Raw genomic sequence first — 12,779 nt, 5'->3', positions numbered from 1 at the left:
CTCGGGAGGGAGGGGTGGGGCATTACCTTTCGGAAGTGAAGCTAGCTCTCTGACCCTCTGTGGTGAAAGGCCCTTAGGCTTCACTGCATCTCTCACATAAGATGATCTCTATGGGGAAAGCAGGAGATTACTCCTGATAGGAAGGAGACTTAGCATTAAGTCAATTGGCTCCTTTGTGGAATAATCCGCTCTTCTCATCCAAGTCATTGTGATGAGTGATAAGGCGTCAAGTGCATATGAGTTGAGGAAAAAAAGAATAGCAGAATAATATCAACCCAGTTTCTGTTCAAATGTTACATGAAACCGATGTTATAAGATTTTGTTTCTTGTGATGAGGCACACTTTGGCTGTGCTGTGATTTCACTGACGAAAATTTTTTGAAAACTTTTTCGTACTGCTCATTGCTGGAAATGTCACATGTACTTTGTTTAAAACTGTAAAAACACATTATTTGACAGGACGCAGGAAAATATGACACATCAAAGACTTTTTTACGACAATTAGAATGTGTCATAGCTTATTTTATCTAACTGTCAATAGCAGGAATTTCCAATTTGTTATCATCACATCATCAAAATTACAACAACTTTCGAAGTCACCGCCGGTTACCAGCAAAACTACAGTGTGTTAATTTCTTTAAAATGTCATTACTTGAAATCATTCATCCTCATCACTCTGACTGTGCTCATACTGTACTGTATATTGTGCCCTCCAGGTATGGGATCTTTTCAGTGGGAAATGCTCAAGAGTAGCCTCAGGTGATCTCAGGTAAGATGAATTACCTTTTTTTTCACTGCGCTCACGTGAACCGCTGATTCACGTGAGCAACCACTCTATGCGTGCCTTCTTTCTGTGTTTCAACTCGCTGGGTTTCGAGCCAAACTAGCCTGAACAATCATATTTTAAATGATTCATGGGCTTTGTGTGAAGAGACACAAGATATGTCAAATACTCTTGGCCCTTGGCTGGATGTGTAGGAAACTGTATATTGCATATCCACTATTACAGACACTAAACAGGTCTGTAATAGTGATACACATGAGACATTACAAAGTAAAGGATCAATTAGATGTTTTGGAAATGCTCAGATGAAGCAGTCCTTTTCTGACAGTACAGATTGTCTCAGTGAATGCCCCCGCTGTCCCCAGATGCCACCATCTCTGTTAACAATATCATAGCACTGCTGGGCTTGTAGTTTTGTTTTGATTGAAACCAGTCTCACTGGCTTGTCTGTCTCAAGCAGGAGCCTGAAAAGCTTTCTTCTGTCTGCTTATAGTCTTCTTCTGTCATGGTTGTTTCTGAAACAAAAAAAGAAGCTTCATGAGGGAGTAGTGGAAATTTTTGCTCATTACATTCTAAGTGATCTTAGTTTAGAAATGAAACTTATTGTAGCTGGGATTAGACTGCCTACAGTTGTGCTGATGTTGACATTGTTTCACAATTACATATTTGAGCAGTTGCTCGACTAATGTCATACTGCTCAGGTTTACTCAGTTCATGGTTGGTGTTGTGCTCTATTGACACACATCTGTTCTCAGACATGTTGCAGGTGTGTAAATCTTCGATAATGGGAAATAGAAGTAGATTTCAGTGAGGTAAAGGTCAGCAGAGAATCTATTATTGACCTTGTTACTGTCATTTTCAGTATCACAATGATATGATACCACTACTGTGTCTTTCTCTGCCATCGAAACCTCACAAGCTTGGATTCCTGTAAATGTTAGCTTTAGGTGGTTTCTCTGCTTCTATCATTTAGCACACAATGACTGACTGTTTGCTTTTTAAATTGCTAATCATTTTTTATTCTGAAAAGCTACAGTTGTGTTTTTAGCTCAAATAAGAGAAGAACCTGGTTGTATGACAAGCAATGGTTTTGACTTCCGTATCATGAAAAAGAACACAAAATGGGCGGTCACACCATTTTTGATATTTTTATAAATAAGAAATTCAAAAATCTATACAGTACAAAGAAAATAAATCCATAAAAATAATAATACTTTTAAAAGTTATAGTTTAAATCAAAGACAGCAGAAATTACAGACTACAGCGTTGAGGTATTTCTAACTACATTTTACCATATCAAAGAGGTTAAGCAGGTTGAGATACCCTCACAAGTCACGAGTGCCGCTATTCTCCTCTACAGCAGCACAAGACACAGTGATAGAGAGAATGAGAGGCAATTAGCGAGGCAGAGACATTGACGATTAAAGTCCACAACACACAGACGTCACAACGCAACCGTGCGTATGAGGAAGAGAAAGCACAACAATCAGAAAGAGAGAAGGACCATTAGAGACACAGTGCTACAGTCAGAGAGAGTTGGTTTGTAATAATAATTACAGTATGCGTACTTAAGTCCTCAAATGAAACACGACCCCAGTATTTTCATGTGTAATTTCAAGGAAAGGAAACATATATTCCTATAAATCTTATATTTATGCAATAAATCAAATAGACAACAGCCACTAGAACGAACGCAGGTCACTTGAACCAATGTTACTACCCACCTTGCTGTATTTATAACTATAAAATGATTTACATAGTTCTTTTAGACTGAGTCGGTGTTATTTCCAGTTGAGTTGTACCAGTATCACTACAGATGTTGGCAAAGCTTTTGTGGTATTTCCATAGAAACATACAGGGTTTAAAGTGGTAAATAAATGACCATCTCACCATTCAAAATCTTGCCCTTTCACTGGAATTGACAACTGAACATTTTCATCACCCCTTTCACAGCTGTACCTCTGCGTGCACTTTTTCAATGCTAATTGGCCGTGGTCTGCTAGACAAGAACGCATACAGTACAGTGTAGTCCAGTGTGATAGAGCCTTCCTGGGTCAAGTGGCTGCTCTCAGGGTGACTCGACACTTTTGACATGTGGATGGCTGTTCACCAGCAGCAGCAGAACACTTGTGTTCACAACGTTTGGCTGTTAGGATTAGTGTTGTGCAGCTGCCCTGCTCCTCACAGCTGACAAACCTGGGACTTTTAGACCTCTTCGCACCAATTTCCATATTCAATCTTTTTTAGCACATATATTCACAAATACATTGTACCGACTTAAAGTATTGTCATTGGTAGGTGCAAATTTATACAAGGGGGGTTTTTTCGTGCAGATTATGTGTAAGAACGAGGGAGTTACACGCACACATAACTTCACTCCTTCTTAACATTATTACTCAAAATGCACACCAGTCAGCACACCGTTACAAAGTGCCAGCTGAAGTAAAATCAAGTGATAGAACACCAGAATCCATCCATAAACATTATTGGTAACTTTTTATGCTGCAATCTTGGTCAGGTTTTCCACCTTCAGTGGGACTCACCTGATTAAATAATGATTAAATTAAAACAATAAATAAATACCGTGTTGCAGTCGTGCCTCAGTTAGCTGAGTACTGTATGATCAATGAGATCCTGTCTTCTGGGTTAGGGCCTTGTTTTTCTTCATGTTCATGTTCTAGGGCCAAACAGAGGAAACATCTGCTTTACTGCTGTTCTAACTGCTCCATTTCTACACACACACATACACACACACACACACACACACACACACACACACACACACACACAGGCAGTTCTAGTGGTTTGGCCTGCCAGAGGAAGAGTGTTACTACACAAAGCACACATGCATTGATACTTACGCACACACACCAACACACTCCCACACACACACAGATGCTGCCTGTCTTCCTCTCATCCTCATCCTGTCACAACCACTGTGCAGTTTGTCCTCCACCCGACCGTCTCTGCCATCAGGACCTGCACTGACAGCTGCTCTGGCATCCAAGTCTATCAGTCCCATTTTCTGTCTCCTTATATTGGTCTGTCTGTTCTCTGTCTCTTTCTCCCGTTTCTTTTTGTCCATCTCGTCCTCTGTTTTGACAAGCAAGCGTTTCAAATGCAGGATTGTGCTGTCACCAACTTTAACATTCAACCAAACAAGTAACAATGCACCGAATATGACGGTATGGTAAGAACAGAGAAGCTTTGGAAATTTTCTGGTACTCTGACATGGTGTATTTCAACCTTTATTACATTCTACATTCGTACAAAATCATCATATCAACAGAAATATTTGGTTTTCTTAGTTACAAAATATGTTGAATGTTTAGCACAGAATGTTTGCAGTATTCTTCCTTCTGTGATTAAATGATTAAAGGGTCTCTCATGGCATGTGTCTGGATATTTGGAGAAAAAAGAAATTCTGTGACGACCTTCTGCCAGGTTGATAAAATGTTAGCATGTCAGATATACGTTCTGGGGCAAGATCATTAAGTGCTTTTAGAACAATTTTAGAACACTTTTAGAACACTTTTAGGAGCAAAATCTTCAAGTCAGTTCTGTAGTTAACAGGTCGTCAGTGGAGCTGTTTGAGAATTGGAGGGATATGATAAAAGTTTGGGTTTCTAATCTCCGCATTTTTAAGCCATTGAATGGCTTTCGCAGAGAGACCAGTAATAAGTACAGTAATATAGTCTGCTGGTGAAAAAGACATGGATCATAGGCTGTATAAAGATGGACATAGTGAGGTGTGACAACAGACACTGGTTTGCATTGGAGATGTTTTTAAGCCCGGAGTTGCAGATTATGGTGTGCGCAATTTTTTCCATTCGAAGCCAGGAACTTCCAAACAAGGAGTGCGGGATGTTGCCTTTCTAGCTAAATTGTGCTAACAGGGCAGGTATCATAATCAAGTAACATTAAACTTACTGAAACATTGCAACGATAGTGAGCAAAATGTCAATCACAGCTGTCAATCAACACCCATACAGAAGACATCGAAGCCTACTATGTACTACTAAGTCTTCAAATCTTGTTAACGGAACAATAATGTCCAAAATGACCACAGCCCAAATTTTGGGATTGAGACCATTAGACGGCGACCAAAAGTAAAAGATTTGTTTTGTCACTTGTGTTGCAGTGGGAGAGACTCTACTCTGCATTATGAGGGAATGCTGGTGCATACTGGCTGCCGCTCCTCTTTGCTAAATAGACAATTGACTGTGAACTTCACTGCTCATGTGATTAACGTGGCCTTCCTGCATTTTGCTCAAGCTTTTAGTGTTATTCCATTCTGTCTGCATGTTTTGATTGCTTTGATCGAGTTGGAATATGTTCTGTAAACTGGCGGACTTTGGATTAACGCTAAAGTACTGCCTATCTTCTCTACTGGGATTTGTGGATTTTGAATTACTAGTGCAGTGCCTGTTCAAAACATGCCTGTTCGGAATGGGCCAATTGCTTGGCCTCTGGCCGCTACTTCAACGCATAGAAAAATTAGGTACAGTCTATGTGAGATGTGATTGAGTAGGCTATATACACCAACAACATGAAAGAAACTAACATTCTATTAAACATAGATGTTAAATATATAAGTACTCTAATAGTAAATACATATTCTTTGCTCATTTCAAATATATTTAAAATTAAAATAATGTGAATCCTAAAATAAAGTGGATCAATCATATTGAGCTCTTAGATATTTTATTTCTGTGCCTTCAGTTCAGATTTGAGTGGGTATGTTTGCTCCAAAGATTTGGGCTTTGTAGTGACGTTTCACAATCACCACAGTCTCGGAACTTATGAGACAAACTGGTTTTGAACTGCCCGCGGAAGTATTTCCTTTGTTTTACGTACGTAACTACACTGTGTATTGGGCTCTGAGCGCTTCCAAAACAGGGGTGACCTACTCTCAACAATTCACCTGGACGCATCGTGTGTAGTCACTCGCTGTAGATGCTGATCTGCTAAACATGCTGCTAATGCTATGCTTTCTGTCTAGACACGGGGTAATTGATTAAAAGGTCTGTTTTGGCTGTCTACGTTTCTCTTTTTAGAGCACTTTTCTCTGACTCGTGTCACACCTTGTCTCTGGTCTCTCCTCGACATGCTGGAGTCAGTCAGCACAGCCCTGAAGCTCCAACCTGCCCCTGCACAGACCGGAGTAGCTTGCTGATCACTGGTTTATTCAAAGTTTGTTAATATTAAATGTATCACATGTTCAAATTGCACCAAATTCAACATTGCAATCCCTTGGGTCTCCAGCCATACACCCAATAAGTGTGGAGTCGATCAGATGAATGGTTCAAGAGATATGCAAAGGACATACATACAGATATATAGAAATACACACACAGAGTCCTTCCTTTAGTAGAGAGATTCAATGTAAAGTGTTTCATACCTTCTCTACTGGGATTTGTGGATTTTTTGATTATTCAATGTACAGTGCTTCCTACCTGCCCTGCTGGGGTCCCTTTTCTCTGGACAACAGCAGCCGTCTCTTTCTCTACCCTGCCAGCTTGGGTGTGGCACAAAGTCCCATCCCCTGTCCCCTGCATTCTCTATCAGCTCTCTATCTCTATCACCCAGAGCTGCACTGTCATTGACAGACTCTAGTGCCTGGGGTTTTTCTTCAACTAGAGCTCCCCTATGTTTGCTGTAAGATCTCCACTGTGTGAATGTAACTGTGGCTGTTACCAATGCTGCCATTCTGCCCAAATGACTCAACTGCTTTGATTATGATGTCCTACACCACCATAAAGCTACGGAGTTTATGCAGCTTCCTAATTGCATCCAACAAAGGGTTTTTAACCCACTGCCAAGAGTTTGGGATTTTAAGAAACAGACCTCATTACATCCCTGGAGGCTCACTCCTTGGTTTCAGTGTGGAATACGGAGGCAAAACAAACTTGGACGTCATCGTTGGAAACATCGCAATACTACCCTATACCAGGCGAGGTGCAAAATATTGAGTGGATCACAGTGTACTGCGGAGTTTGCAGAGACTTCCATCCTCAGCTCTGTCTCCTGCCACCATGGAACTATTTAATACACAATCTCCCACCAATAAATCCCTCCTCATACATGACCACATCTTGGACAAGGGACTTGATTTCATGTGCCTAACTAAAACCTGGCATAAACCAAGGGACTACTCTGTGTTTAATGAGGCAAGCCCTCCTGGCTATAGTTACATGGAAAAAGCCTGCAGCTCTGGCCGTGGTGGTGCTTTAGCAATCATACACCGGGCTAAACTGAAACTGTCTCCCCTTCCTGATCTTTCTTCTATTGAATGTCTTGCTCTAAAAAATAAACCTCCATACTCCATGACAGTGCTTCTCATCTACCACCCCCCCCCCCCCCAACCAAACTCATCTTTCCTCCCTGAGATACACAACCTCCTCTTCTCACTCTGCTCTGTGTCAACCAACATTGTCATTGTTGGTGATACGAATATGTACATATCGACAACCCCTCCTATCATTTTGTAGTATAGTTCCTGAGTCTGATTGAGTGTCTTGGCCTGAAGCAGCATGTTGATGTAGGCTGAGATGGCCAGCTGATGTCTCATCCGGCCAGCGTCTGCAGCAGCAGCCGCCTACTCTGACAACGTTGATGCAACTTTCTAAATAGGTGATATTTTGATAAACTGACCACATATTGGGAATGTAAATGGTTTCTTTCTCGTCTGAAAAAATATTAAAACTTAATAAAGTGACATATTGACAGTCCTACAGCGGACATTACAGCAGCTTTCAGCCTGGCTCTGCCATTATGAACGGTGGCTATGGGCAGTGCTTCTTCTTCTCATGTTGGACTGAGGGCAGACTGGACACTACAGTGACTCACCATCACTCCTGAGGTACAAAGTGGTATTCAGAGACAGGATGGACCAGAGCTAGTCGGTTAGCATGTTTCAGTAGATATCTCTGCAACACAATATATATAGGTCTTTGACATAACGTCAAAACTGTTATTTCTTCACATGCTGTTGATAATTTTAGTTAATTTTGGAATGTTTTAAACTAAAATTCTGGCCAAATCTTACACATTGTACTTTTAAAGATGCTCAGTCACAGTTCTACTCCAACCTAACTATTAATAGTCCTGGCGACCCAAAGTGTCTTTTTTCCACCATAAATCATCTCCTGCAGCCACGACCATCTTCCCCAGTTAAGGCTACAGGCAATGTAACAGCTTCATTGACTTTTCAGAGCCAAGTCAGCAACATCCTCTCTCTGATGTCCAGCTGTTCGTCTCTGCCTCCCCCTGTCATAGACCTTCTGTCTGGGACCTTGCCCTGTACTTGTGCCCTGGACCCCATTCCCACAGCTCTGCTCAAATCATACATCCCCACATACATCCCCATTCTCAGCCCCCTGATCACCCAAACTGTCAGCCTCTCCCTTCAAACCCGTAGTGTTACATCTGCCTTCAAAGTCGCAGTCATCCACCCCCTCCTCAAGAAGCCATTTGTTGGACCCATTCGTTCTTGCCCACTACAAACCTATCTCCAGCCTCCCTTTCCTGTCCAAGGTGTTGGAGAAGGTGGTTGCTTCTGAGCTTCAGGAACACCTTAAACACAACAACCTTTTGAAAAATTGCAGTCAGGTTTTCACTCAGCACACAGCATTCAATCAGCTCTGCTGATGCAGGGTCCCTTTCTCTCCTGATTCATCTTGACCTGAGCACTACATTTGACACTATGAATTACACTATCCTTTTAGAGTGTCTCCACACCACCACTGGGCTGTCAGGCTCTGCACTTAAGTGGTTTCAGTCCTACTTTTTCCATAGGTATGTCTCACTAGGAGGATGCTGGTCTAGATCGCTCCTTGTCACCTGTGGTTTTCAGGTTCTCAGATCGGTTCTCAGCCCCATCCTTTTTACCTTCTACATGCTCCCCCTTGGACATGTCATCAGCAGACATGGGATGTATTTTCATTGCTATGCTGATGATACCCAGCTGTAAATCAAATCTGCCCCAAGCCCTTCTGCAGCCATGTCATGCCTCAGCACCTTAAGGAGATAAAGGCCTGGATGAGCACAAATTTCCTCCAGTTAAACAGCAGCAAAACTGAGGCTCTCCTTATTGGCACCAGATTCAGTCATCCCCCATACCCCATCTCACCTTTGATGGCCAGGATATCCCCTTTCCTCCATAGTCACTAATCTGGGTGTTAGGTTTGACCCTCAGCTGAGTTTTGATGACCATATAAGATATTAATGCAAAACCTCTTTCTACCATCTCAGAAACATCTCTAAACTCTGCCCCTCTCTAACCCTGTCAGATGCAGAGAAACATGTTCATGCCTTTATCTCCTAAAGACTGGACTACTGCACTTCGCAGTACATTCAGAACAGCGCTGCCAGGATCCTGATGAGAGTGCGAAAACACGAACATATATCACAAATTCTGTTTCATTGCACTGGCCCCCTGTCTCCTTCTGGACTGACTACAAAGTCCTGCTACTCGCGTACAAATCCATCAACAGACATATGTCTCCCTACCTACAGGAACTAATCATACCACAAACCTCCACCCACACCCTCAGATCTGCCAGCAGCTTGCTCCTCCGGGCCCCCAGTGCTAAGCTCTGCACCATGGGGGATCGAGCCTTCTGCTCTGCTGCACCACACTTGTGGAACAGCCATCCTAACCATCTGAGGGCAGCACAGACCCTAGTCTCTTTTAGAAAATACCGAAAGACCTTTCTATTCAGGAAGGCTTTTTCATCTTAACTGTTATTACTATTTACTCAACAAGTCCTCCAAATTAAACAACCACAGAGGTCATTCTTACCTGCACTCCAGAACCACCCATTGGAGCATAATATGCCGCTTTCCAAAATAGAAGCGTGATATGCCACTTTCCAAAACTGTCTTAAAAAATAATGATGTTTTATGATGTGACAATGCTGTGGTTAAAGTCTGGTTAGGTTCAGGCAAAAAACCCACTTGGTTAGGGTTAGAGAAAGATCATGGTTTGCATTAAAATGTTTTGCCTTGAAACGTGGTTACTACTTCCTTAGGCAACCTTTGTCATCATGGCAACAGTAAACACCACATTATGTTTTTTTTTAATAAATGCCCTGACTTACAGTTGGAAATGGGAGACGAACAGCGATTTCCTGACCTAAGACCACTTTACTATCTAGCCATCCACCCAACCCACCTCCCCCTAATAAGGAAGTCACCTTATATAGACGTCATCTGAACTGCGTCACTTCTCCAGGCCATAAATACAATGGCCACTAGATGGTGTCTGTCACTCAAATGTAACCATATGTCATTTTGGACGATTGAATTAACAACCTGTAGGGTCGTTTTTCTTGGGAGGACAGGCTCTATTTTCTTTATGCTGTGTTCTATGTTATTAGTACTGTACCACTTTAAGTTTCACTATGAATGAAAGGTGCAGTACAAATGAAATGTATTAGCCTATTTATTGTTATTATTATGACTTGTTGAAAAAAATGATTTACTTAGTATTTCTAGAGAGAAGTTGACGCTTTTTTAATTGGAGTCAATTGGAGCCAGAGATTGTTTGGAACAAGCATCTAGTAAAAAGGTAAAGGTACTTCTACATTGGCTTCAGCCTCAAGCCATGGTAGTTGCCACTTGGCATGGACAATTTGTTTCTGGATCTGACTAGGAGAGAAAACAATACATTTTTGAGATATTCCTGAGATGATGGAAGGCTACTTTGGCAAGGCAAGGCAAGTTTATTTATATAGCACAATTCATACACTTAGGGCAATTTCAAAGTGCTTTGCATGTATAAAAAACTTTCAAAGAGTGAATCTAAAAAGAGTGTTAAAGGAAATTTAATAAGTAAATAGGTAAATACAGGCAATAAACAAAACATTAGAAGGCAACAGAGAATAATAGAGTTTTAAGCCTGCTCCTTAAAGGCAGTCAGAGTTGGGGCACACCTCCACTAGATCCTCGAGTAATTTGTTCCATAAGTGTGGCTCACAGTAACTAAATAAGCCTCCAAGATCTTTGCTCTTATTCTTGGAACACTCATATTGTACAAGCAGGTTAGCAATGTAAGATAATTCCTTGAAACTAAATGATTAAATACATTATTTGTCATTGCCCTCCATCAGAAAATGTGTGAGTTTTTACTGATCTGGCATACCAATCAACAGAACATCATCATCTCTCAGTGCCATCCAAAACTATTATAGTTCTAAAAATGATTCATGTGAGAATTTTCTGATCTGCCACCACTATGCTTATGGTTTGGACAGGCTAGACACAAAAACAACTGCGTTAATGGTATGAAAAGATTGTTGTTAAAAAAAAAAGACAGTTTGATTAAGGTAAGTGAAGGATCATGGTCATGTTTTACAGAAAGCAAGTTAACTGTTGATTGGGAAATCCAAACTTCTCTCTGTCTCCCATTTCAAAGTCACATCCATCAGCTCTTCTTCCTAAGAGGTTTTGCAGCATTAAAGCATCCCACTACTTCCTCTTTTGCTTGTCTGATGGCCACCAGGGGTCCTCATCAGATAAACGTAAACATGGGTCATTTTAAGTTCATTTTATTATTGTAAGGACAGTCTTAAATTGTGTTTAGACAGATCTTGTGATGTTTAAAATGATCCCTAGAAATCAGGACACATCAGGTCCTGGGAAGGCGTGGCTGTAAAAATGACTGTTTCTTGGTGCTACAGTGGATCAGACGCTGACTTTCTAATGCCTCACCATTGCTCAGACACAGAAATAGCTCTTGTGTGGGCCCTTTCAAAATTTTAGAATAATAACCCTCGTCACCCAAAAGGGAAAAGGCAAGGTCTGTCCTTCCCAGAGATTATGGTGGGAAGAATCGATGACTTCCTCCATCTTTCTCCCTCAGGGGACAGGGGGACAAAGTCTCACTGGTATTAATAGTCATCCTCTGATAAGCCAGCCAGTACGCTGCCTTATGGTGTCACAGCCTTTCGTCTCGTTGTTGTGAGAACCTCTTGTTATAGTATGAAAGAGGCCTTATAGAATATACATTTCCTTGGCTTCCTGTTTTTGTTCAACCCCCTGTTCTTCACTGTACATCACAACCTTTTTACAGTACAATAGGGGACACTTGAGTGTCCCATCAGTAGACACATGAAACTGAGTCTTTGACAGTTTTCTCTTTAGTTCTCTTTTGGGTCTGTGATGCTGCCTGTTGCCCCAGAGCCGTTTTACTATTGGAGCCTTGTGTCGTAAAATACTGGGAGCAAAGGTGATATGCCTCTCTCATTGACACTGCTGTTATCCTGAATGGCAAGTTATATGTTTGCCTCACGGCCAGACAAGCCATTCACCCCAACACATTGGTCAGAAAAGAAGCTGTAAATACAGGCACTCAACTTTTCGATAAACGCATTGTTTCTGAAAACACAGGAAACATCATGTAACACTTCAGTATACTGTATAGTCACAAAAAACAAGAGTTGTGCTGGGAGAAAGTTGCTTAAAAAAACTGTTTTTTTAGAGACTGATACAAAGACACGAGTGCAACTAGAAACAATAGAGTGGTTAAATTGAGAAGTGATTTGTGCCCATTGAATTTATTTTTTTGTTTCTTGACTACTCAAAGAGTTATTTTTTCATTCTCAGCTGGGTTTGATAGCCTGAATGCCCCAAATAGGTCCTCTGAAAGGAGAGCATGGGAAAAATAGCTGTCGTTGTGGAAACTGCTGGGAAAGACTGAGTTCTCATTGGTAGCAGTGCAGGGCATTGTGGGATGTGAGTGAGCTGAGAAAGACTGTTTTGCTCCCTCTGTGAAGAAGGAAACATGGAAACATGGACACAAAAAGCACAGAGATTAGACCAGACCAAGCAGAACTAACTCACTGCAGTTTCTGCTCTGTTGGCTTCACTTCACTCAGAGATGGGAAGATGAGAGGTGGATGGTCGGTGATAGTGGCAGTGACTGTGGTGAGGTGGGCCGGGTTGCCACTCTTGTTTCGCAATCGTCTGCTCCAGCCGATTTAAAATCCCCTGAC

The 12,779-nt window shown here is 41.5% G+C and overlaps 1 long non-coding RNA gene across 1 annotated transcript in view; it reads left to right on the top strand.

Annotated features, from left to right (window-relative positions):
- LOC122985468 overlaps positions 1-12,779 on the top strand; it is a 114,088-nt gene that overhangs the window by 93,492 nt on the left and 7,817 nt on the right. Inside the window, exon 4 of the long non-coding RNA XR_006404127.1 lies at positions 716-768. This is a non-coding gene — a long non-coding RNA (uncharacterized LOC122985468). The remainder of the gene's footprint in view (positions 1-715; positions 769-12,779) is intronic.

The sequence above is a fragment of the Thunnus albacares genome, chromosome 7 (assembly GCF_914725855.1).
Source record: "Thunnus albacares chromosome 7, fThuAlb1.1, whole genome shotgun sequence".
NCBI classification, from domain to species: Eukaryota; Metazoa; Chordata; class Actinopteri; order Scombriformes; family Scombridae; genus Thunnus; species Thunnus albacares.
This window is presented reverse-complemented; position numbering and strand designations above follow the sequence as displayed.